This window comes from Crinia signifera, chromosome 5 (genome assembly GCF_055691185.1).
Source record: "Crinia signifera chromosome 5, ASM5569118v1, whole genome shotgun sequence".
Taxonomy (NCBI): Eukaryota; Metazoa; Chordata; class Amphibia; order Anura; family Myobatrachidae; genus Crinia; species Crinia signifera.
Window position 1 is genome coordinate 110,207,931 of NC_139221.1, and position 26,818 is coordinate 110,234,748.

General features: G+C 40.5%; 1 long non-coding RNA gene across 6 annotated transcripts in view; it reads right to left on the reverse strand.

Annotated features, from left to right (window-relative positions):
• Positions 1-7,925, reverse strand: part of LOC146080489 (uncharacterized) — a 277,616-nt gene extending 269,691 nt beyond the window's left edge. Inside the window, exons 1-2 of one of the 6 annotated variants that reach the window (XR_014474889.1) lie at positions 6,997-7,919; positions 4,916-5,168 (exon numbers count right to left, since the gene is read on the reverse strand). This is a non-coding gene — a long non-coding RNA (uncharacterized LOC146080489). Of the gene's footprint in view, positions 1-4,915; positions 5,169-6,996 lie in introns of all 6 variants that reach the window. The other 5 variants (XR_014474892.1, XR_014474893.1, XR_014474891.1 and 2 more) reach the window with 5 other exon arrangements.
• Between the last annotated feature and the right edge of the window lie 18,893 nt (positions 7,926-26,818).

The window sequence follows — 26,818 nt, forward strand, 5'->3', positions numbered from 1 at the left end:
ATGACACCATCTTCAGGACAGTAGAGATTGGACAAGACAAGAGATGAAACCTACCTATATAAAAAAAACATACTACCTGGTAATGCATTGCATATTTTCAGTATTTTCCTTTTATCTCTTCCTAACATGTTACATATATATTTCAGATCCACACATCAATACATAAAAATAAACACATACTGTACTTTCTCAACAGTGATTGTAGATTGTAAGCTCTACTGGGGCAGGGACTGATGTGAATGGCCGAATATTATCTGTAAAGCGCTGCGCAATATGTGTGCTCTATATAAATAACTGGTAACAAATAATAACACTACAGAGAAGGAAAAAGTTGTTATTATCGGTATTATAATTGTTGTAAATAGAGAGGTATTAAGTGTACTCAAATGTTTATGCAATGCCACACAATATTTCTTATGACCAAGAAGAGATACAATTGTATTGGCATCTAATAATACACTGTTAATATATACCTCCAATCATTTAAAGTGGGCAAATACATTGAGTACTTTATACACCAACAGTATAGACTCATCACAATACGAGACAGATGTGGATGCTAATATGAATATGGGTAATTAGAAATATGTGAGATACATTTTATACAGCTAATTAATAGATTTATTGTATACAAAAGCTGGAAAGAATGTTGCGTTTTATAGGAACCCTATTAATAACTGTAAACTGTTTTGGTTCAATCACATAGTTGCCAATATTGTGCAATAATTTCCAAGGACACCTTGCTGTGCAGCTGATGCATCTGTGCACACCAGGCATGAGGCTGTTTAGTTGGGCACTAGTGTATTATAATGCTCACCATAATATTTTATTGACCTTGGCTATAATGTCATTTTTGCATTATACACCCTCTTATCCAATAAAAAATGTGCTTACAATGACCAAATAATAAAATCATTGAGTAAAAAAGTTTCAAAATATAAATTCTCCCTCAATCTACTCTGAAAACTGGGAAATATTTCATGGATATAAATGTCTTAGGACAAACCTTTAAAAGTTAGTACTTTACCTGTAAATAGGGGACAGTTCTCAGTTATTTATTACCTGTTTAACCCACAGGCGCATATGTAATAGTTCTTTAGATTATACGGCCCACTCATGTTGTCTCCCATTGTTTGGGGCTCTGTGCTGTTTCATAAGCTCAACTCCCCTCCCTTACATGTACATCACTACAATATATGTGGGTGTTACATAAATAAAATGTAGTAATACTATGTATTTTTGTAAATAGTCAAATAGCATTGATTCATACTTTGAAATAATAACTATATTGAGAATCGTGTTGTAAAAACATGGATACCTCTGTATATACTGTATTCCAATTACCTGCCATCAGTATACGTCCCTCAGTGCTCTAGTACCCAGAAACATAAAAGGGTTGCTGAGCAATTCAAATGAACAACTCATGTAATTACAATCAAACATATAAGAAAGGATGCTGATCAAAGACCATTCAATAATGGCACTTTGGGTAGGTATTATTACAGCACCAGAGCCAGATAGTACATACCCTAGAATGCCAAGGAAAAAAATGCTATTTGGTGGATGTCACCAGGGTGAATCCACTATGATGTATATGTGTGTGGGTTGATGGATACAGAGAAATAGATAGATAGATAGATAGATAGATAGATAGATAGATAGATAGATAGATAGATAGATAGAACAATTAATTGCTGCAGACCACACCTTTGAAAATGAGTGTAAGACTCATACTCACTCTAAAATAACTGTGTTTAGGAAATCTATCATCCTGCTGATTTTACAGCAACATACACTGTATTAATTAAATACTGTTTACCTGTGAACATTCGGATTATTACGACACTGCCATAAAACAAATCAGTAATATGAGCTCTAATTAGCCAAATGTACAGAATTATTTTATGCGGTCATTAAAACACAGTGTAGGTTTTCATTATTTTATTACATAGATGTGTGACAGAAGCAACACAGCGTAGAAAGTCCACCATCAAGATGTGTTCAGTTATTAGGAATGGGTGTTTGAAAGACTTTGAAAAGATTTCTCTTAAAAAAATAAAATAATACTCACTGAATCTAAATGCCATTAAACAAAAGAAGTAAGGTTCTCGAATCTGTCTAAGGGGTTCACATAGCTGTATTGCTAGCAAACACAGCGGAAAGAGAAGGCGATGCATTTAGAAAGTTACCAATATGTTCGACAGGATTGTACAGTGGGTAACAAAGAACCCATGAGCTGTGACACAGCATAAATATATAGGCACTGTTACAAAACACGTAAAAGATCGGCTTTAGAAATCCAAAAATATAAATGGGAACCCTCATCCAAGCAGACTTAATAGAGTCTTATTTTCTTATTACTCCAACTCGTTTTTTAAGAGCTCGGACAGTATACTTGGACATTTCTTTCATTACTTGGAGTGGGAAGCAGGGAGGGGTGAAAGTAAAATACTGTGCCAGCTATTCAGATACAGTACAAAAGCGTTTTTTTTTTTTTTAACATAACGGTCGCAACACAAAAGCTCGGAGGCATTGAGAGTTTAGAAACTGCCTACCAAGCTGCTTGTTGCATACCAGCCTATTTCATAAGGGATGATCATTCTGAATTAAGTTTATTTCAAATGTAACGAAAGAACATTCCTGAAAGGAGTTTATGCGGAAGGTGCTGAATACATCATGCTCGAAGTAACGGACATAATGCATGAATTATATGCAGTTAGATGAAAATTGTCTGGGTGTGTCTATCAACGTATGCAGTAGTCTCCTCTAAGGAAAGTGCTATTTTTCACAGCCAGGAAGATCTTCATGCAGATCCTGGTTTTAGGTTATTGCCTAAAAGAGTGGGATTGGCTGCACTCTATAGGGATTTTTGTAGACTGTACTGTAACTATTATTTAATGTTATAAAACGAGAACTTTTTTCTATATTCTAAAGGGAGCTTTGCAGAATGAGTTTAAGAAATAGAATCTACATCAATGACAACAACAAAAAATGTATTACTTAGCTTTATAGTCTTATGACGAACAAAAAAAAACAAAAAGAATTCTGGATCCATTCATTTAGGTTGTAAAATATGAGCGGTTACACAACATTATGTAACCTTCTTTGTGCAGTCTGCCAGCTATTATGTAGTCATATCAGCTACTCAGCTGAGTCATTTCTCCAAGAATCTAAAATGGCCGCTCCTCAATAGGCAAAGGAGAAGGTCATTCCGCAGATTAGCTGTTTCTGTCTTCTACACAAAAAATCATCTTCCTCTTATGCTCTGGTTTTAATGATTTTTAATCTAACCCTTTCCACGTTATCAGTACAGAATTATGCAACCTATTTTTATTCAATATTAATTCTATTCTGACATAGCCGTCTTCTTATAGCTTGGTTCACAGATTCCTTATTCAGAGGTGATGGTAACAATTCAAACTGCATGAATCATCAGGAACAGAATACTAATCAGCCCACAACACTCAGCATTCTAAGGTTGTGTTTTCTACTTGTGAGAACCATGGGGATACAATATATTTCTACTGAATGCTGTGAGCGCTTAATGTCAAAATTGTTCCTGGTTGCATAGTCCGTTATATAATACAAGACCCAGAAATCCGGAACACACAGTGCCATAAGTAATGGTACCCCTAAGCAAGTGTAAGCATGACTTCATAAATCTGCACCTTTCCAGGAACCATTATTGTGTGTTCGAGTCTCAGTATAGTGTAGTGTGGGTGTCAGTGTTGCTAGCTGTTAGTTAAAACATAACATAATAGTAAAATGTAATGGTCAGTAAAATAATACTCAAAATTGTGCAATGATTTTGTTATTGGTACGGATGTAAACCCTTTAGCTAGAATCCATGTTTTGGAACTACTGCTTCTGCACTCAAGTTTGGACAATGAAACAGCAATTCAATCAGTCAGATAAAAGCCAAGTTGCGTATGTATGCATGTGCCTGCGTGTGTGCTTATATAAGCATGTGCATGTTTGTGTGCATACAGAATGTACGCGTGTGCATGCATGGGTCCGTATGTACATATATGTATGTATGGAAACATGTATGGGCGCGTGCAAGTATGTACTTTTTTTATTTTTACTTTCTGACCTTAAACTATCTTATTTACACAAAATGTTCTATTTTATGTAGGAATTAATCAAAATTAGAACTGATCTGGTCAATAATATTATCATAAATATGTATTTACATATAAAACAACTTAGAAAATGCAGATCTGTGGTAGATTTCCTGTAAGGGCTTGGCAGTTTCTGAACACCATGTTCCAGTATTCTCTATAGAGCATAGAATGTATATAATGCACTCCCATTCTTACATTGACTTTCTTACCAAAGAGCCCAGCCAGACTATAATGTAGTGAATAAAGGCTTTAGTGTGCAACCCAAAGCCATTTAGAGATCATCCACTAACATGCTTAATAATCATCACTATATATATATATATATATATATATAGGAATAAATAAAGTACGGCCAGATGTGGATGCACAGGAAACACCACTGTAGCATGCCCTCTTAGAGCGAGCACCCAGGTTACAATGTACGAATATAAAGAAGACTGCCAACCATGCAAACAAATATAATAACCAAAACGCCACAATACACTTTATAATATTTCCCGCCTAAATCAAACAAGATCACGTGTTTGCTCATTTACCCTACGACAAGAACATCAAAGAACCCTCTAACGCAGTGCACAAACTGCAGATGTTTTGTTTTCTTTCTTAAGTATATACCAAGCATTTGCCTCAAAGTCTACTTTGGAACCATTTTATACCGCTATCAATAACATCATGTTGTGTTTTCCGAAATCTATGCACATCATATAACACAGCAAATGTCAATAAAATAGCAGTTGACAAATAGGAAAACAATGAAAAGCTTTAAGATAATAAAATATAATAGTGTTTACCTTTATAAGACTCAGTTGTGAAGGCCATTCTTTAATCCAGGTAAATTTGGTACATCCCAAAAAAGGAAAGAATTTTGTAATCCAATTGAAGTACAGAACCAATGTTTAATCCATATGTGGCTCAAGAACCCCAGACATACAAATAATTTCATTGCCATCTTCTTTAGTGAATGTTTGGAGGGAACAGATGTTTTCATCCAAATTTAACCATCATGTCTTGCAACTTTAACAGATCCAGGAGATGCTTTGCGTTCTGAAAGATATATATTTGTTACAATAAATTCTGTGTTGTGTTTAATAATAAAATATGCATAATCACTTATACAACTTTCTTTGCAATATTGATCATCTAGGTTATGCTCTGCACATGATAAAGTATTCTTGTATGTAAGGTTCCCTGTATCATTTATATATATATGACGGACTTTTCACATTTGACTTTATATAAAACTATGGAGAATTGGGTAACTGTACATAGTACTGTAGTACTTATTTCTAATAGCATTCAAAGCATTGTGTATGGATATAGGGCCTTTAATGTCTTAATGTCCCATTTAAATCTGTAAAAAAAATGGGGAAAAAATGAAATATTATCAATTCAGCTTGTTTACGAATACTTTGATATGAAAAATAAAATACATTTATAACTTTGTGATGAGAACTGGTACAATCCTATTTGGCACAGCCTTGTAGCAAGAGAGCGCTGTTGAAAGAAACAATGGCTCATTGATATAAAAGAACTCTAAAGGTCTTCCTCTGCTATTATTATTAGTATACCCATGGACAGAAAAAAACTGAAATGAGAAAAAGTGGAAGAATACTCATGTATTGCTAAATTGTTGTGTTCCTTTGGAAAGCCCAATAATGTAATCACATTTTTTAAACATACGACTTTGTTGGTGCCACATTGAACAAAGACATAAAAAAAAAAGACAAAACTAGTATAAACTACATACATCCTAATGCTCCAGATGTAATGGAATCACAGCTGGAAGACAGAAAATGATTTACTTATTATGAGGATAAACATTTCTTATTATAATAGTCCACTGTTCTGGACTAAACATGTGTAATCTTTCACTGTATATGGGTTCGTGAATGTAAAATATCCACTTGTCTAACATCTGGATGAATTGCTTTTATGTGGTCACAAGCATAGCCATTGATAAAGAAGTATATTACATCTAAAATCTTCATTTAACCGTTTTCTTCTTTGCATTTGGAACAATAGGTTCTAGAGGTAAAACTGAACTGCCCTTCTTTTGTGACTAATCTGCGTCAACCACTTAGAACAAAGGGAACTATTATCATATCACATAATATGAGCACCAAAAGCAGCTCATGCCTGCCTAATATTTGGCATATATGGGATGCCCCATACAACAGTTGAGAGTTCTATGTTAGGAACTGTTAAAAAAAAAAGGTAGAGCCACATATCACCATTACCCAGAGACATAGTATTGTAATATTTTTGTACCACTTAACTGGAATCAAAATCAGCCTTTCAATAATACACCAAAAGCTATGTAATAGGTGTCACAGATAAAAGAATAAGGTATTCATCTGTTATACAGTTCATAAGTAGGTCTGAATCTGCAAAACTTTTCAAAAGTTTAGAAAGTTTCTGTCACTGCCTCATTTCTCCTTTCAGATCAAAAATACCATTAAAAAAGGATTTTTAGACATAATTAAATCATAATCCTTTCCTAGAAACCTCTAAATATCTGTAATGTTGACATATCATTCATAAAAAATGCATAATTACAGCATCAGAGCAGTTAAAATCAAATTATGATAAGAATAATGAATGTTTATTAGTACTTTTTATTCGGCTATTATTAGACAAAGCCAATTAGCCAGACAGAACAGTGATTATATGGTTTATACCCTATTCACATGCATCCCATGATTTGCTTCCACTTGGAAATAAACTATTAACTTACATATTGCATGTAGAGTAAATACACCAGCTACTCCTGTGCGATCCCTGCCATGTAGGACCTCACAACCGCGGAGAACTTCCACTACACCTGACCACTGCCCACCCACGTCCCACCCCACGCACACATATGGTAACTCACCTTTAATAGAGAAACTTCAGAAGCCTCTTTGTTCTCCCCCTAGGCAGGTACCGATGAGGCTGCGAGGGGTCCCGGGAGCCTGGCGAGGCGTGAGAGGGGCAGGCTGCGAGATAGAGATGCAGATAAAGAGTTCTTCAGACTTTTCCTTTTGTTCAAGTTCTCCTAGCAAACAAAGAAGTGCAGCGCTGCACCCTCACCCTCCTCCCTGGCATGGTCAGGGGCACAGTCACTGCCATGTCTTCTACTTTCTCTGCAGCAAACTTCTGCCCCATCTCCATCGCAGGCACACTTCCACAAACTTGGGTGGCAGAGCACTTACTGGGCAATCAGCAAGTGGATGAGCTGGATTCGGACTGGAGCACAAGGATGCCCCTCTTTGTTTGGGCTCCCCTCTTCAATTTACGGCTAATTCAGCTTGATACTTCCCACGTGCTATATATACACACACATATATATAAGTTGTTGTAAGTGAGGGAAACGTTGGGTAAGATGCTGATGAAGACATTGCAGTAGGTGTATAATACATGCAGCCTCTCCCTCACTGTCCCGTCCTGACCAGTGCACTCCCCTCCCACAGCCCATTGTCCTTGCACTTAGGTTCAGCAACAAAGGGATGAGCTGGTTCTAGGCGTTACTCCATCCTACCTGTTGCACTGGAGGCACAGCAGCAGCAGCACACACTGGAACAACAAGTCTTCCACAGTCCTGACGAAGTTTCACTTGTTTCAAAAAACAATTTGGGACCAGAATGGGTAGGATGGCACCTCCCACTAAACAAAACACACAGAACTCTAGGGTGCTGGACAAGGATGGGTATCCACAGCAACTGGGCATTTGTTTGCTGTGTTCCTTGGAGGAGCTCATCTACATCCTGCCAGTGAGTTACCTGGGACTGGAGTTCTGAGGACATGGTTGTAAAAGTTGTTTTTCCAGAGTATAGTTAGTAGTTAGCTTCTCATCCTTGTTCTGCTTACTAGCTGCACGTTCCAGCAGTGGAGGGAGGAGGGGGGGAGTACAAAATAAACACACAGGCTTTAAAGGCACAGCCCTAAAACTACAGCTGTCTGGTCCTGTTTTGCTTTTGATCCATCCAAAAAGCAATGTAGTGGTCATTGTGGCAGGGACAATGGGATAATGCTGCAAGGACTTTGTTCTTTTGCCAGAGCAGTATAGACAACTGTGTACCCATCCTAACATGAAGGGCAGCTTCCATGGAAAGTTTCTAGGAACTTTTATACTAGCAGTTGTATGTGATGTAAGATGTCTTTGACAGGCTAATATAATTTCTGTCAATAACAAACTATAATTATATGTTTGTACATATTCTGTTTGTATACAGTTTGCAATTAAATAGCACCATGTTTTTTATTGTGTAATAAAATATAAGAAAATTGCCAGATATTAATAATTATGTCACTTACCTGAAATATAATGTCCCTTATCTTCTTTGTGCAGTGTATACTGTGTGTGTGTGTGTGTGTGTGTGTGTGTGTGTGTGTGTGTGTGTGTGTGTGTGTGTGTGTGTGTGTGTATGTGTGTGATGAAAGCTTGTGTGGCAAATAACCAATAGAAGTATCACAACATGCCATCTAGGAGTTATTGTCCACTTTCAGAAAATAGTTTCTTATCTTTGTTTGTGAAGACTTATTAACACTATAATGACTGCAGGTATGAGACATTAATGGAGATTTAACCCCCAGCACTGAAGGAGTTCATTGTTGCTTGATGTGCTCTCCCTCCCTTTCTCTTGGGCTTTTCCCAGCAGAACAAAGAAACTGTGCTCACAGCTTGGTGTGCAAGTTTAAAACAGGCTGACATACTTAGTGGGACCTACTTCACAACTTCCTAACTCCGGCTCTGTATAACAGAGGTGTTGGGTATAGTTGAAGAAGAGGAGAGAAAACTATTAAAATAAATGTTATCCCCTAAACAAAACTCCCTTCATTATATGTACTTATTGCTTATCTTACACATACAGTACTGTAGCAGCACCCTGGTCAGTTCTGGAGGGAAAGTACACAGACACTATGGTATAGTGAGTGCTTTGCAGAATTGTACTGCACTGCATCATTTTACTGATGTGAAAGTAGTATAGTCAGCTAGTTGGGTGGAATTTAACTCATCAATGTTAAGCTTACCAGAGATAAAATTATGAGAGATAAAATACTTACGAATCAGCTTGTAATTTACATTTCACAGGTTGTTTGAGCTGATTATTTGGAACTTTATTTTTTGATAAGTACCTGCATTGGGTCAAGTTGGTTGGTACTTTATCTCTCAGAATTTTATCTCTTGCAAATCTTTGATAAATAACCCCTTAGAAAGACAAATATACCTGCATTGGGCCAAGTTTCCTCAAAACCAACAAAAACTGAAATATTATATACTTATCACAATACAAATTCTGTTTTGTAATGACATAATTAAAAATAATGTAAACACATTGCAAGAACATTTGAAAATCAGATTGCATACTCAATTTGTATTATTCCCTATAGATTTAACAGATTTGATTAGGCTAATGTGTGGTAATTTGATGGTTAAAACACCTACAATGTGCTAGTTTTATAATTGAATAAGTGTTGTGATTGGCTTAGTTGGCAAAGAATTGAAAATTGAATATGCAACATATTCTGATCTCATTCCAACAAATTATAGCAATGTTATAATAGTATACTGTATGTCAGTGGTTCTCAAACTTTGTGATGTGTACCCTGGGGTTTCCAGGGGTACTTGCAGAGGTGCCTTGTGTTGTGTTGTGATAAACAAATCTCATCCCTCAAAACATAATTGAACAATAAAAATGTCGGGTTAGGGTCGGGCTAGAGAAATGGGTGGTTAGGTTTAGGCAGGAAATGGGAGGGTAGGTTATAATAGGGCTGCATGGAGGGGGTGTTAGGTTTAGGTACTTACAAGGTTAAGGGGGCTGGATGCGGGATTTAGGATAAGCATAAGGGGGAAGGGTTAGAGTCAAGCTGTGGGGGGGGGGGGGTACGATTATGCTGCTGCAAGGGAGGGTTAGGGGGTATGGGGAGAGGGTTAGATCCCATACAGAGCCCCTGTCAGGATTCTCTGTATCGGGATACCAGGGTCAGTCTTTACACCACCGGGGAATCCTGACCCCCTGGATATCATATGTATCCCATCTCAAACCAACAGGACTGCATCACAGATAGGATAGGGTTATATGAAAAAAAATCTCTCTCTCTCTCTCTCTCTCTCTCTCTATATATATATATATATATATATAGTATGCAAGATGTCACTCAGAACAATAAAGACAGACAAATGATCGTCTCCTTAGCCAACGTTTCAGGGCTTCAGCCCTTTTATCAAGACTTGATAAAAGGGCTGAAGCCCTGAAACGTTGGCTAAGGAGACGATCGTTTGTCTGTCTTTATTGTTCTGAGTGACATCTATTTGGGATACTGTTTAAAATAGCTTGGATGAGCACCAGACCCTGCTGCTTTTATACCTGAGTGCCGGTCAATTTGGGACTGTATATATATATATATATATATATATATATATATATATATATCTGGGTGATGACGGTGGCACTCTCGGACTCGGAAATAAGAAAACAGATGCCCCAAAGGTGGTTCAACGTTACAGTCCCCTGTGCACTTTTATCAAGAATCTGCCGTTCTTGATAAAAGTGCACAGGGCACTGAAACGTTGAACCACCTTTGGGGCATCTGTTGTCTTATTTTCTCGCTGCACACCCACAGGAGTTGGATATCACTCATCTACTGTATTTGTTAACCACTAACGTGGACCTCTGTGGTTGAGCAGTTTCATTTCAAGCTACATATCGGCTGAAAATGCTTTTTTGTTAACCACTAACGTGGACCTCTGTGGTTAAGCAGCTTCACTTCAAGCTATATATTGGCTGAAATTGGACCTTTTTTTCAAAGTCCTACACCTCTGCAGGACAGAGGTTTTATCTGAACTGACGTGGTCAGTTCTCTTACCCACACAGCATCTATACCCAGCTCTTTATGTTGGAAGAATCTCTTATGTTTGGCACTGCCCAGACTTGATTCACATTCAGATCTTCATTTTTTGCCCCTGATGAAGTCCTAAGGGACGAAACGCGTAGGGTTTCGTTTGTTAAAGAAGTCTATTTTGTGTTGAAGTTGGATCTTCTTCCTGTCATTCATTTGAAAAACATCTCATCTGAATCTGGAATCCACATTGCTGTCATTGTTTTTATTGAAAAATTATTTCATTTATACTGTAAAGAAAAGTCTGAATAAATATACATTTTATGTACCAATGTATGATGATTAATTGGTGAATAGAGCGCACATCTATCTCTCTCTATATTTCTACTTTCCCCATCTGGTACCTATATTAACAGCTAGGTACGATAGAAGTGCAGCCCACTACCCGGCGCGGAAAAAGGATCACTAAACCCCATTCCTTTTTGATATATATATATATATATCTGGGTGATGACGGTGGCACTCTCGGACTCGGAAATAAGAAAACAGATGCCCCAAAGGTGGTTCAACGTTACAGTCCCCTGTGCACTTTTATCAAGAATCTGCCGTTCTTGATAAAAGTGCACAGGGCACTGAAACGTTGAACCACCTTTGGGGCATCTGTTGTCTTATTTCCGGGTCCGAGAGTGCCACCGTCATCGCCCAGATATACAAGCGCTGCCGTAACAGGCAGTTCACTTACGGGGGGCACCGGGCAAGATCTCCTTCAACAGCGACACGAGTGCCGGCCAGCCACAACAGCTATATAGATAGATATATATATATCCTATGATGTAAAATAGTGGAAGCACATAACAGAGTGGTATCCTAAAGCAGACAGAGCTGTGCTGAGGCAATGATGTAAGTTAATGTAAGAAAATAGTGTTTCCTCAGCATGGACTCTTACTACAGTAAGCTTGACATCAGCCCCTACAGAGAGAGAGCAAGCAAAGGTAGTATCTAGTCTTTGAAAGCTGACTAGGCTACGCTCATGTTTCTCATACTTACTGCTTAAAAGATCCGTTGTAGGATGACGACCATCAATCAGTATCTCTGAATTAACAAGTCTCTGACATACAGAAACAGTACAGAACCTTAAGGAAAGTGCCATTCTGCAGTCACACAACAACAATGTTACATAGTTACATAGTAGTTATGGTTGAAAAGAGACTTTCGTCCATCGAGTTCAACCAACTATTGCTTCAGTTATTCATTCCTCTGCCTCCCGATTAATTAATGTGAGTATCCCTGGATGTTTAAGTGTGCATCTAGCCTTGCTTTGAATGAATCTAATGACGTTGCTGACACCACCTCCTTCGGAAGAGCGTTCCAGAGTTTGGCTGATCTGAACGTAAAGAATTTTTTCCTTCTGACTGTATGAAATATTTTTTCCTCTAGTCTATACTTGTGTCCCCTAGTCCTTGTCTCCCTTCTTACAGTAAATAGGTTATGTGACAATTCCTTATACTGTCCCCTGATGTATTTGTACATGTTCATCATGTCTCCCCTTAGTCTTCTTTTTTCTAGTGTAAATAGCCCCAGATTTTTTAGTCTCTCCTCATAGCTTAGATCCTCTTGCCCACTTATGAGCTTTGTTGCTCTTTTCTGAATTTTTTCCAGTTCCTCGATCTCTCTTTTATAGTGTGGAGCCCAGAACTGGACTCCGTATTCCAGGTGAGGCCAGACCAAAGATCTATATAGTGGCAATATTACATTCACATCTCTAGATTCTATCCCCCTTTTGATGCATGCCAGAATATTGTTTGCCTTTTTTATTGCTGTGTTACATTGAGTGCTACAACCCAGGTTATTATCTATAAGGACCCCTAAATCCTTCTCAAGCACAGACTTGCCTAGTTCTACTCCGTTTAGTTGATAGGATGTACCTTGGTTGTGTCTCCCTAGGTGCATTACCTTACATTTTCCTACATTGAATTTCATTTGCCATTTATGTGCCCATTTTTCCAATGCTACTAGATCCTTTTGAAATGTAATGGTATCTCCGGTTGAGTTAATAACTTTACTTAGTTTAGTATCATCTGCGAAGGTGCATATGTTGCTTATCAAACCCTCCCCTATGTCATTGATAAAAATGTTAAACAAGATGGGTCCCAACACAGAACCCTGGGGCACGCCACTTAGCACTGGTAGAGCCTCTGATAGTTCCCCATTTACAACTACTATCTGCTCTCTACTACATAGCCAGTTACTAACCCATCTGCAAATATTGTCCCCTAGTCCTATGCCCCTCATTTTATCTATTAACTTATTGTGCGGTACGGTGTCGAATGCTTTTGCGAAATCTAGGTAAATCACGTCCACAGCGTTGCCCTCGTCCAGGTTTTTGCTAACTTCTTCATAGAACCCTATGAGGTTAGTCTGACATGAGGGGTTCCTCGTGAATCCGTGTTGATTCCTACTAAGTATGTGATGCTCATCCAGGTATTTTATTATGCTGTCCCTTAAGAATCCTTTGAATATTTTTCCCACTATTGAAGTCAAGCTTACTGGTCTGTAGTTTGCAGGATCCTCCTTTTTTCCTTTCTTGAAAATAGGTACTACCGTTGCTATCCTCCAGTCTTTCGGTACTTTGCCTGTTGATAAAGTTTTGTTGAACATAAGTTGTATACGGAAGACTAATTCCTCCTTTAATTCCCTGAGTACCCTCAGGTAGATCCCGTCTGGCTCTGGTGATCCACCCGAGGGTACTTAGGGAATTAAAGGAGGGAATTAATGTAATACAGTATGCCATTAATTTGTTTTCCAAATCATTGGTGGAGGTTTCCAATGGGTGGAGCTGGGAATATGGGAGACCAGTATTGCCCCCTGGTGTGTTTGTTTTCATGTGGTTTGTGTTGTTTCTCCCTCTTCCTCTTTGGGATCTGTATCATGGAGCTTTTGGGTCAGATAAAGTGGACTGAGATAACTAGCAATCGGCCCCTAACTGGCATTTTTAAAGCTGCCTGTAACATGGTAGTAAGGAGCTGATTGACTGGTACTATTTTATTTATCTCCACTTGACCAACAATTTGAGACTGGTGTCATGCAGATGTACCTAATAAGAGCTCTCCTTTGCAATCTTAGGATTTCTGGGTTCTGGAGTCCTTCTGCACATGCACAGAATGACGCTCTCGTCCTGGGGGTTGCTGGGAAGGATTCTCTCAGAAGGAATTGCATAAATATGGAAATGTGGCAGAACTCTGAAAACAACATTTTCTGAGTTTTTGGATGCATTTTATCCTTAGTACATCTCACCATGTCTCTCATTCCCCTGTACTTTTTCAATTCGTGAGAGGATATTTGCATACACATCATGGCATGAATAGTATGACTAGTGGCTGTATAGGCATGCGCATACCATAGGCCTTAATGGTGGGACTGCACATGCAGGCAGATTACAGCAAAGCTGAGCATAGATACGTCTGTGTGACAAGGAGAAACATTATCTGCATTTCAACCCTAATGGCATCTGTACCTACACTATCCAAACCAGCCTGCTGATCAGCTCCACTGTGGACCCCCACTAGCTGCTACACCATCTTGGTGCCTACTTGCCTACTTTTGAATACTATTTTCAGGGAGATTATAGTTGGTAGTAGAATTTTGCACAGCGCCCCTTTTAAAATGATTTATATCCAAATGTAGATGTAGACGTGTGTTAGGTCAAGGTTGATACAAGCATTATGTCGACATGGGGAAGGTCGATAGTCAAACGGAAACGGTCGACATTGTTGTGTTTTTTTAAATTGTACCGAATTTGGACACATTCGACATGGACACTGAAAGTACCACTGCATCCCCTCACATGGCTCGCTGCGCTCACCATGCTTCGGGCACGGTGCCTCGCTATGCTTGGCAGGCCCGGCGACAGGGGGTCAAAGGGTAAAGCTGACCTGGGCCCCGACGATCAGAGGGGCCCCAAGTTCAGCCCCCGCTTGGCCGCCTCATCCTCTGACTGTTTGTGTGACCGTGGCCACTGAGACAGAAATGAGCCTGAAGTACACGGGGGCTGCCTGGGGACATTTGCCAGGACATGCAGCTCCTGGCTGCTGCGCGAACAGCCTGTGGCTGGTCCGCCGGGACACGCAGCTTTCGGCCGCCGGCGCTTACACCCACTGACATGAGCTGGTGCTGTCAGTGTATCAAAGCAGCGGCCGGAAACTGCGTGTCCCGGCGGACCGTCCACAGGCTGCTCGCGCGGCAGCCAAGAGCTTCGTGTCCCGGCTAATGTCCCCAGGCAGCCCCCATGTACTTCTCTACAGGCACGTTTCTGTCTCAGCGGCACCATGGCCACGCAAATTTTTCTTAAGAGAGGGGGAAACAATAAGTGCTGAATTCAGAGGATGAGTGGCCCAGCGGCCAAGCGGGGGCTGAACTTGGGGTCCCTCTGATCGTCGGAGCCGGGGTCAGCTGTACCCTTTGACCCCCCCTGTCGCAGGGCCTGGCCCCCGTGTATTTCTTTGCAGGCTAATTTCTGTCGCAGCGGCACCAGGGAGCTCCCACCATAGAAGTCGGGCAGTTGCACATATTGCCCCCGGGCAACAAACATGTAAATTCCCCCTGGCAATGACCATTTAACATCCAATGGCAACTAGCATGTTATCCCCTGCATGGCGTTTAATAACCCATGGCAATTAACATGTCCCCTGGGAACAAACATTTAACCTCCTGGCAACAAGTATGTTATCCCCCTGGCCAACGAGAATTTAACTTCCCTGGCAACAAGCATGTTATCCTCCCTGGCAGTGCGCAGGTTATCCCCACTGGGCAACAAACTTGTACTCCCCCGTGGCAAGGAGCACAAAAACCCTGGCAAGGAGCATGTAAACCCCTGGCAAGGAGCAGGTAACCCCCTGGCACCAAGCATGTAACCCCTGACATTGAACAAGAAACCTCTGGCAATCAACATGTAACCCCTGGCAATGAGCATGTGCCTCCTGGCAAAGAGCATGTAGGTAAGTGGCATTTATGTGGCATAACATGTAATGGGCATTATGGCGTGTGGCCTAATGTGTCATGGGCGTTATGGTGTGTGGCATAATATGTAATGACCATCATGGTGTGTGGAATAATATGTAATGGGCATTAAGGTGTGTGGCATAATATGTGATGGGCATCGTGGCGTGTGGTATATTGTCTAATGGGCATTACGGTGTGTGGTATAATGTGTAGTAGGCATCACGGTTTGTGGCATAATGTGTATAAGTTGTCAGTTCAGAAGTGAGACTATCTGCGCTGGGGGCAGCCATTATATGGGACTTCTTGCCACCAATATGCCCACCATTTCTCCCTGCTCCACACAACTACTAGTGCTTGAGGGGGTGGGGGCCCCCAGAAATATCAATGTATGTGGGCCCCAAGATTTATGTTGCCGGACCTGATGCTTGGCACACTGTTTTATTCTCCCACCATGTCCTAGTGGATGGTAGGGCATGAACTACCCCATTGGCACATGTCTGCTCAAAAAAAATGAGAAAAACCCCATGGCGACCTTTTGAACACTATTTTCAGGGAGATAGGACCTAATGGTATCGACCTAACGCTTGTCGACCCAATGCTTGTACAACTAGTGACCATATCCCCAGGGAGAGAAGGAGATTGCTGCTATTTCAGGGAGTCTCCTGCAGAATGCAGGAGGGTAGGCAACTATGTCTTGGGTGCCTACAGCTTTAGGAGCCATAGGACCCTCCATGCATTTCCTCTGGTGAAGTTGGAAATCCAACAAGCCTACCAACTACCACATACCTTATATGAGGATCGGATCCTGCTCCATAGCAGAGGCATATGGTAACTATTGCACAATGTACTCTCAGAGACTGTTTCATTCTTAACGGCAATATAGAACCGGACAAGCTTTTCTGGACATACTTTAGGTTCCACTCATAATAATAATGTTATTTTATGTATGCTTATTATGTTTTTATTTATAAAGTACTATTTGTGAAATCGATCCAATCGTTGGTTCAATATTTTTAATACTTATAGCACTGCTATCCCCACCAATAATTTCATATTAAAATAAGTCCATTTTGTAAAAGGGCACAGAGGTAAGTGCCCCTTTAAAGGATGTAGAGCTTAAGCAGAGGGAGTGACACAGCAGCGGGAGAGAAACAGGAGAAAAACAGAGTAACACTGGGAACTGCATGGTGTCAATCTGTGATCCTGCTGACACCCTCATCCAAGAGAGATCACAGCAAGGGACAGAGACAGGAGAATTTAAAGACTTTACATCTGCACTGATCTGCCTACATCTGAGGAGAAGCTGGCACAGCAATATCCATTGGAATGGGTGAGATAATGCCTAGTGATATATATTTAAATTGAAACCTGCTCCGCTGCACAAGACAGTCTCTTTTATTTGCAATAACTATACAGACAGCAGATTCCTCGGGAACCAGTTCCCACTGTTTAATATAACCATCTTTAATACACAGCACAGCAACATTTTGTTTATTGCTAAAAGGAGACTTATTACAACTGTTTTCCACCACTACAAAGGATAATTGGAGCCCAGTGTGCATATAAAGTAACCCTGTAGTATCTCAGGCTACACCAATGTTTTATGGAACTATTGTCTGCTTAGATTGATTATTATTTTCTTGAGTCAGAGGATTCCCTTAAACGGCGAGGTTCACATCAAATGTAACATGCCCACTGTATGTTGTAGTGAGCCCCGTCGTATTAATGGTCACACTCACCGTTTCCACTTTGCGGAAAAGAAGTAAACAAGGTGGAAACGCAGAGTGAAGGGGTCAGTTGAATACTGATGGTGAGCTATGACGGTGAGCTATTGGCACTGCTCGCCATCATAGCTTGCCGTCAGAGCATTGAATATACCACTTTATTTAAGCTGGGGTCACAGAGCAGCAAGCAGCCCGGAGGACCTGCAGCTCTCACTGGGCACTGGGGAAGTATGCATTTTGTTTTACACAGCAATCAACCCTCTGTCTGCCTAGGGGCAGAGAAAGCTGCGCAGAACCCCCGATTTCATTAGCCAACTGAAACTAGCATTTTGATCACAGTTTTTTTTTCACATTTTGTTTTTAACAAAGTTGGCCAGACCACTGTTTCCATTATAAGTATGGTAAATGTGATCTGGTTACTAAAAAAAAAATGTTTGTGATGATCTTAAAGTACAGACAGTGTCTATGTTTTTATTAGATTATATTTTAAAGTTGTCAGAAATCAATCTTTCTCTTCCAGTCCATAGGCAATTCCTATTCTGCATTATAAAATAAACTGTGTTATTCTTTTATGTAAAGCATTGTCAACTTTTTTGTTCTTGTTCTGTAGAATCATTGCCTCTCTGCTAGGGGGTGGTATAGTATGTATATATATATATATATATATATATATATATATATATATATATATATATATATATATATAGTACACTTACCCCCCCACTGCGGAAGGAGTCCAAACCGGCACACAAGTAGTGAAGAAAAATGATGTGGTTTATTCCATAAGTACAAGAGTTATAACAGCGGTCCCGACAGCTGTTTCAACTGGGTCCTACCAGTCTTCATCAGGGGCCCCAGTTGAAACAGCTGTCGGGACCGCTGTTATAACTCTTGTACTTATGGAATAAACCACATCTTTTTTCTTCACTACTCGTGTGCCGGTTTGGACTCCTTCCGCAGTGGGGGGGTAAGTGTACTGTATTATTATTATGGACCAGGCACCGAATTCTACTGTTTAAATGATTGGAGTGCCGCCCTGTTACCCAATCATGAGATGTGCTCTAGAGTTAGGGAATGTGGTAACTCAAGTACTACCATCTCACGCTGCCTCACCAAGACAAGGTCAAGATTTGTGGGAGAAGATAAGAGACCTCCTGAGGTAGATACACGACCTAGATTGATTTATGCCAATACCTTTCATACCGGGGCACACAGTAGGAAACAAAAATTGACTAAATTCTGGCCTATAGTTGCTACGGATACAGCTTTAAAAAAAGTGAGCCCGGTCCCTCTGATGTGTGCCTACCAACGTGGACGTAATCTTAAAGACCTACTGATGAGACCATTAATGCAGCAAGCCAGACAAACAGACAATTGGATGCCTCCATTGAAATTTGGCTCTTAGAAATGCAGTGACTGCACAACATGTCGATCTCTCTTAGTAGGTCCCTCCTTCACTCATCCACATAGTGGAAAGAAGATACTAATTAAACATCACCTACATTGTAGGATAGATTTTGTTATCTACATTTTGGTGTGCTTTATTATGTTTGGTGCGCTCTATTATGTTGGTGTGCTCTATTATGTTGGCCTAACTAAAGTAACTTTCGTTAGAGGATGGCGAACCATCGGACCTCAATAAGAGCAGCATTAGAATCCAAGGTATCGGATAAACCTGTGGCTAAGCACTTCGCTAAGTGTGTCCACAGTGTAACGAGCCTCCGATGTATGCTCCTAGACCATATTCCCAAGCCAAGAGAGAAGCAAGATGGATTTTTCATCTTGATACTCTATCCCCTAGACGGTTGAACGAATATAATCCACTTTCAATTTTCTTGAAGTGAGCTGTTTCAAATTCCCTTTTCCCTTTTTTCTGAGTTTTTTATGTTTTTCATTTTTCTTGGTTCAGATTTTTTCCTTTTTGAAGTTGAATTAGGTGGGTCTGGGCTGTTAATGTTATTTATGTTTTTATTGATATTTGTTGATGTAACCCCACGTTGGTACACTATTGGTGTACCAGATGGATTTCTATCTGTGATACCTTTGTGCTCACTCCGTGAGAGGGTTAATTGATTGGAAATATTTGCAATATTCATTATGAACATAGATTTGGATTGCTATTTCATTTGGATTTCTACAATACTGTACCTATGTATTAGTAGCTAGTAGTTATTTATAACAATATAGGAATTTATATATAGTCCAATCATCAAAAATGTATACAATTTATAAAAATTAAAAAATTAATAAAGTTATAAAATCTCTTAAAAATTTCTTAAAAATTATAAAACTGTCTTTTTAAAAAACTAATTTTTTTTTTTCTAAAACCAAAAAAAGTTTAGATGTGCTTGTTTAGATGTGCTGTTATTATGCTCAATAGGGTAGCTACCAAATAGAGATCTTTAGTGGTAGAATCAGAGTGAGGGTCCCTATTAATAATACACTTTAGAACAAGTTTTGTATATATTTATATATATTGTTTATTTATTATTTTTTGTATATATATATATATATATATATATATATATATATATATATATATATTACTCCCTTTGTATATATGTCATATTTTGTATATGTTATTGTCTTTTGTTTATTATGCCAGAATTAGTGGTGCCACCTGGGTCAACTTATATCCCTATTCCCACATTTGTTTGTTCTGCACACTATTTAAATACAGTGGAATGCATTTTCAAGATGGCCACCACTTGCATGGAACGCATGCGATGTACCCTATTAGGATTGAAATTTTATATTAATGCTCATGTTATTCCATTAAACTATAGTGGAGTGCACTATTACTATAGCTGCAGTTCGCCTCTTCCCGGCAGCAACTCATGGCCACGCCCCCTTCAGATCCCACTGCAGACCGAGCAGACCAAAATCGGGACAGGCAATACTATGCTTTGCCTCATAGAAATGCCATGCCACCTGCTGATCACTTCCCCCTTCTCATGGAAGTGATCAGCCGGTGGGACGGCATTTCTATGAGGCAAAGCATAGTATTGCCTCTTTGAAATGTGTCTTCATCGATCGTGTCCCTCATCTCATTAATGAGGGGTGATCGAGCTTTGAAGTTACTAAGATGTGAAGCCAGTTGGATCCAAAGACTTGGGACGCTATCACCTGGCGGCTTGAATGAGTCCAATGGATTACACTGCTTCTTATAATTAGCTTTGTTATGCTCTAATTGTTAGTGTTCAGGTAATTATTTGTACACTATTGTATGTATATGTAAATGTAGTGATTATGTTCATGTCATGCAATTCCTGTAATTATGTATATTGTTACAATAAGTATAATGACTGAAGATATAACTCTTTTGAAATACTAATTATTTCACCATCCATTTTATTGATTTTGTTACTAGTAGACAGCCGTGGTTACATGGTAACGGGAGAGACGTGTGGGAGACGCGTCATCAGAACGCTGCCTGGCATTGTGTTGCCATGACAGCGGGATGCGGATGATGAAGTCAGGACGCAACGGAACCCCGGACTGCGTGCAGCTGGCGTCTGCTTCACAGAGGGTCTGGTATGTATAAATATGTGCACTGTTTGTATTGTTGGTTTATCCTGATGACGAAGTAAAAACTTCAAAACGTTGATACCCACTCTGATTGTGGCGTGTTTTCATTGGATGAGTGCCGCTCCACTACAGAGACTATTATTATATAGTGGATAACTACAAAGCTGAACTTTTGCGGTTTAAAAAAGATAAGCTGGTGAAAGTCCAACAAGATTACGCCCAGCATTCGCGTATACTCATGGCTAAGTGGGTCTGCTCCCCAGAACAACAGAAGGGCAAAAGTACCGTTCTTCCGGCGCCAGAGACCAGAGGCACATGCCTCCAGTACCTCAGCGAGTGCAACTGAGGACTCTACACGTGGAAAAACCACTAAGAAACCATCCATCCCTTTAGGGGTAAAAACCTGGGCCGGGATAGATACAAGCCCCAACGACCAACCAGAAGAGGTGGCCAAACGTACCGGCAGACGCAGACCCAAAACCACCAAAGCCAAATAGAGACTATCTTTAATTTATCTTCAACCCCCTTATCAGCAACAAAACAAAGTGTGCTGAGCAAAGGGCTATCTTTTGTTCCCACCAATTATTTTGATTCGTTCTAATGGAAGATTGACAATTTCCGCCTCAACAGGTCTCTTAAACTGAGGGAATATTTTGATAAGACAGCGATAAACACCGACAATACTGCCAACATTCCCCAAAGGATCCAAAAATTAAGACCTACTTCAAGGTTCGACCCTATGTCCTCTAATGCAGCTATACGAACATTTCAGCGAAGGCTTGAGGGACTCATAAAAAAGACTTACCCTAATCTCTCAGTAGAGGAACGCAAGGCACTAAAAAATGTAAGTAGCCGGCAAGATATCATCATACATGGAGCCGATAAAGGCGGCTCCATAGTGATCCAGGACTTCACCAGGTATGATCAAGAATGCAAGAGGCTGCTCAGTGATTCTAACACGTATCGAAGTCTCACAAATGACCCCACAGGAATCTTTCAGGATAAACTGCAACAGATATTAAAATCAGCGATGGACCAAGGCCACATAGACAATAGCATGTACAACAAACTCTTCACTAAACATCCAGTGGTCCCTGTATTTTATACAATTCCTAAAATACATAAACATGCAACTGCTCCGCCCGGCCGCCCAATTATATTGGCCAAAAACTCGCTGTGCGAGCCTATAGCGATATTTCTGGACTCATTCTTGCAACCCTGCATACAGGGAACCTTTACACACTTGAAAGATTCCAACATGCTCCTACAGAAGTTATGGTCTCTGGAATCTGTCCCCAGCCATACCAATATGGCCACGTTGGATGTCACAAGTCTTTACACCTGCATACCCCATGAGGTGGGGGTGGCAGCGGTGGGGAGACTTGTGACAGGTAATGCTGCCTACAAAGGCCCTGATATAGAGTTCATGCTGACACTACTGGAGTTCACCCTAAAGCATAATTATTTCCTGTATAATGGACAATTTTTTCAACAAATCACAGGATGTGCAATGGGGTCCTCGGTGGCCCCAACCTTTGCTAATACGTTCATGTGGGACACTGAACGTGACCTGTTTAACACCCAACCCTGTGTTTCAGCGCATATCTTCCTATATTATCGTTACATCGATGATCTCCTGCTATGGTGGACTGGGCCGGTAGTAGAGTTGGCTAAATTAATAGAAGAACACAATAGCTCCACGAGCCCCATAAAATTCACGTATACAGTCAGCAGTACAGAGGTCAATTATCTCGATATTACTATCAAATTACAGAATGGCCTTGTCACAACATGTCTATTTACTAAACCTACGGACAGAAATACTCTGCTCCGATATGATAGCTTCCATCCCCCGTCTGCCACCAGAGGCCTCCCCTACTCCCAGTTCCTACGGGTTTGTAGGATCACAAGTGATGCTGAGGAGACCAAGAGACAGGTACAGCATATGACTGAGAAATTTCTGCAGAGGGGATACCCACTAAAATTGTTGAAGGAAGCACAGGATAACGCCTTTCTAAAATCACGGGAAGACATCCTTTTCTCCACCAATAAGTCCAATAAAAACACACAGGAAATAATCCCATGGGTGAACCGATATAATGACAAGAGCCACCAGACGGCAAAAAAGGCCAAACAGTGGTGGCCAGCAGTAGCAACGGACCCAGAGCTGAAGTCGTTGAAAAACAAAAAACTGATGCCATGCTACACACGGGGCAACAGTATAAAAGACCTCGTGGTAAAAACCGATGTGACATCCTTTGGTCAAAGTAATATACAAAAAATCCACGCCAGTTCTTGGGACGAAGAAACGGTTGCTTTAAGTGCCTGGGTTGCATAACCTGCCACTACATGGCAACCGGAGACTATATCCTACACCCCATACGGGCAAAAAAGTCAGCATCAGGGGCCTTATTTTGGTTCATTCTTTCTGACAAAATCCTTCTTAGATGGGCAAAACCATGTGCACTGCAGGGGGGGGGGCAGATGTAACATGTGCAGAGAGAATTAGATTTGGGTGAGTAATTTTGTTTCTGTGCAGGGAAAATACTGACTGCTTTATTTTTACACTGCAATATAGATCTCACTTTGAAGTAAAACCCCACCCAAATCTAATTCTCTCTGCACAAGTAACACCTGCCCCACCTGCAGTTCACATGGTTTTGCTCATCTAAGAAGGATTTTGTCAGAAAGAATGAACCAAAATAAGGCCCCAAGTGACCTATTAATTTCAGACCTTTTTCAAGCTCATGAGCTTGAAAAAGGTCTGAAATAAATAGACCGAAATGTCGCTTGACACATTGGTGTCCTACATTATTTATTACAAATCCTTCTAGTGCCGCCGCTTCCATACTGTATATATATATATATATATATATATATATGTGTGTGTGTTTGTAGCCAGCACTCAGCTCCTCATATCCATATACTGGCCCTGTGCCATCGGTAAAGGACACCTTGGACCTGCCAAGGTGCTATGTGCAGTATAGAACAGAATCCACAGCACTCGGGACTTAGAAACAGACAAAGCCAGAAACTCTGTAGCTTAGTGGTTAACATTTCAGCCTTTATTAAGGCTTTTTTGACAAAGCTACAGAGTTTCTGGCTTTGTCTGTTTCTAACACCCGAGTGCCGCGGATTCTGTTCTATACTATATATATTACAAATTCCAACACTCACAGGATGCAGGGAGATATATTGCCAGGTGCCCTCCAAAGTTCGCATGCAATTATCTTAGGACGCCAATGTCCTAAGATACTTGCAGGGTATACAAATCAAGCAACACAATAGTAGCCCCCTTATACTGTACTTGCCTCTTACACATTATGCCACATGGAATGAGCTAAAATTCACACCAACTGAGCCAAAATTCACACTATGGCACATGGGTTGAGTCAAAATTCACATTTTGCCACATGGATTGAGCCAAAATACACAATATGCTTCACAAACAGGGACATTGCGTGACAAAGGCGCGCATTAAAAATTTACACCATAATGCCCATTACATGTTAAGCCACACACCATAATTTCCATTGTATCTCCGGTTCCCGGGGGGCTAGCGATGCAGGGCTGGGCTCGTTGGAAAGCCCCAGTCCTCATCTACCTATTTGGAGAGTGGGCCTGGAGCTGTAGCTCCATCAGGCCCATTGTTAATCTGGCCCTGGCATTAAGATGTGTGGCATAATGTGTAATGGGCCTAATGTGTAATGGGCATTAAGGTGTGGGGCATAATTTGTAATGAGAAACAAATAGCAAACCGACACCATAGCGCTCATAAGGTGACCATAGAATTGAATAAAGTGCTTCACACTAAATGAAAGAAAAAGAGTACTGTCCCTTTAATTAGTAATGATCCAGCGATGACAAAGACAGCAATATCCTTTAGCAAGGATTTAGATAGTTGATCTGTCTATTTAATGGCTGGGAGATCAAAGAAACAGATAATAGTGCAGATAATTTAAAACAACAACATGTATTTTTAACAAAATGCACTCACAAATTGTAGACATATAAAACAGTATAAAACAAGGAAACCCAAGGCAAACACTGCTCACACGTCCAAACCATCCTGGGATGGAATAAGAGTCACTGCAACAAACTGGATAGGCAGGAGTCCTCCAGCCAAGTTAGTAGTTGGTAGTGGAGACCGGTGGGCAGAACGGACACAGATGGAGCCATGCTTTATTCATTTCAGATCACAAGGATCCTTCTTCAGAAGTGTTGATATGGCTCTCCTCCTACCGGTATTGACAGCTGATCCTGCTGCGGCACTGATTGGCATTTTGCAGCTACTGCGCATGCTATGGGGGCGGAATCAGTATGGCCGTGTGTTCCACCAACCCGGAAGTGGGCTCCGATGCGTTCCACAGTGCAATCCGGCCAGAAAATCCATAGAATAAGTGTTTTAACACCAAAAAGTCCTATTTTATAATGGGCATTACGGTGCAGGGCATATTGCATAATGGGCAGTACGGAGTGGGGCATAATGTGTAATTGGGCATTATGCTGTGGGGCATAATGTGTAATGGGCATTACGGTGTGGGGCATAATGTGTAATAGGCATTACAGATAAACTTTGTATATTGATTTTAGTAGCCTGTCATTTTTTGGGCTTGATTTGTGAGGCCTACTAGGTCACAGTATGGGCCTTTATGTTTATATGTCACTGTGTGGCCTTCAGCAAGCCAACTTAAGCTTAAGGACAATGACCATTCCTGCGATAACCAATATCTGGTCATGCAGTTTGTTTTCCTGCTAGACCACACCCCTTATAACCAGGTCACAGCCCTTATATTAGGCCACACCCCCTTTTGGGACACGTGTCTTTTGGTGCACGTAATTTCTTCAGTGTTAAATTATGTATCGAGTGGGGCGCATTTTTATTTGTTCGCACTGGGAGACAAATTGTCTAGAAACAGCCCTGGTACCACCTGTCACACCTGATTTTTTTATGACATTACAGATGAACAATAATAAATCATTGCTGAAAACCATCATCATCGTGAAATAAATGCTTTTGGGTGACCCAAGTAAAAGCATAAACCACAAACCCTCTTTGAGGGCAAAATTTAAAAAAAGCCTTCAAACCCCCAGGATGGCAGTTAGCCACATTGAGCCAGACTTGGCAAATCTATGGCAATTGAAATGAGTTCCGCAATCAGCCCTTTGCAAATGTAAGGCTCTAAAATATTTTATGCACATACTAACACAATGGGGAACTAAAATGTATTAGGCATTGGAACTTGAGAATACTGTCCTGTCGCCATCAAACTAGTGCTTCTTCCAGTTAGGGAAGGGAGAGGTCATTTTGAATAATATGGCTTCAGCTATGTAGCAGTAGAGTGTACATCTGTCTGGATCCCCTTTCATCTGACCGTAGACATATGCATATAGGTGAAAAATAGGTTGCCTTGAGTAGCCCCACCATAAGGCCCTTGTGCCCAGGGCAAGCACTGTACAGGACATAGTGTAAAGCTAGTAGTGCCCGAAGTACATGTTTGGAGAGGCCCCAGGAGAGGATAAATCCTCTGAGTAGGTTTTATAAGCCATCAAAAAAGACTTGCCAGGATGGCCATGTATGCAAGAGAACCAGTGTTAAACACTCTTACTGAACCACTCTTGTTC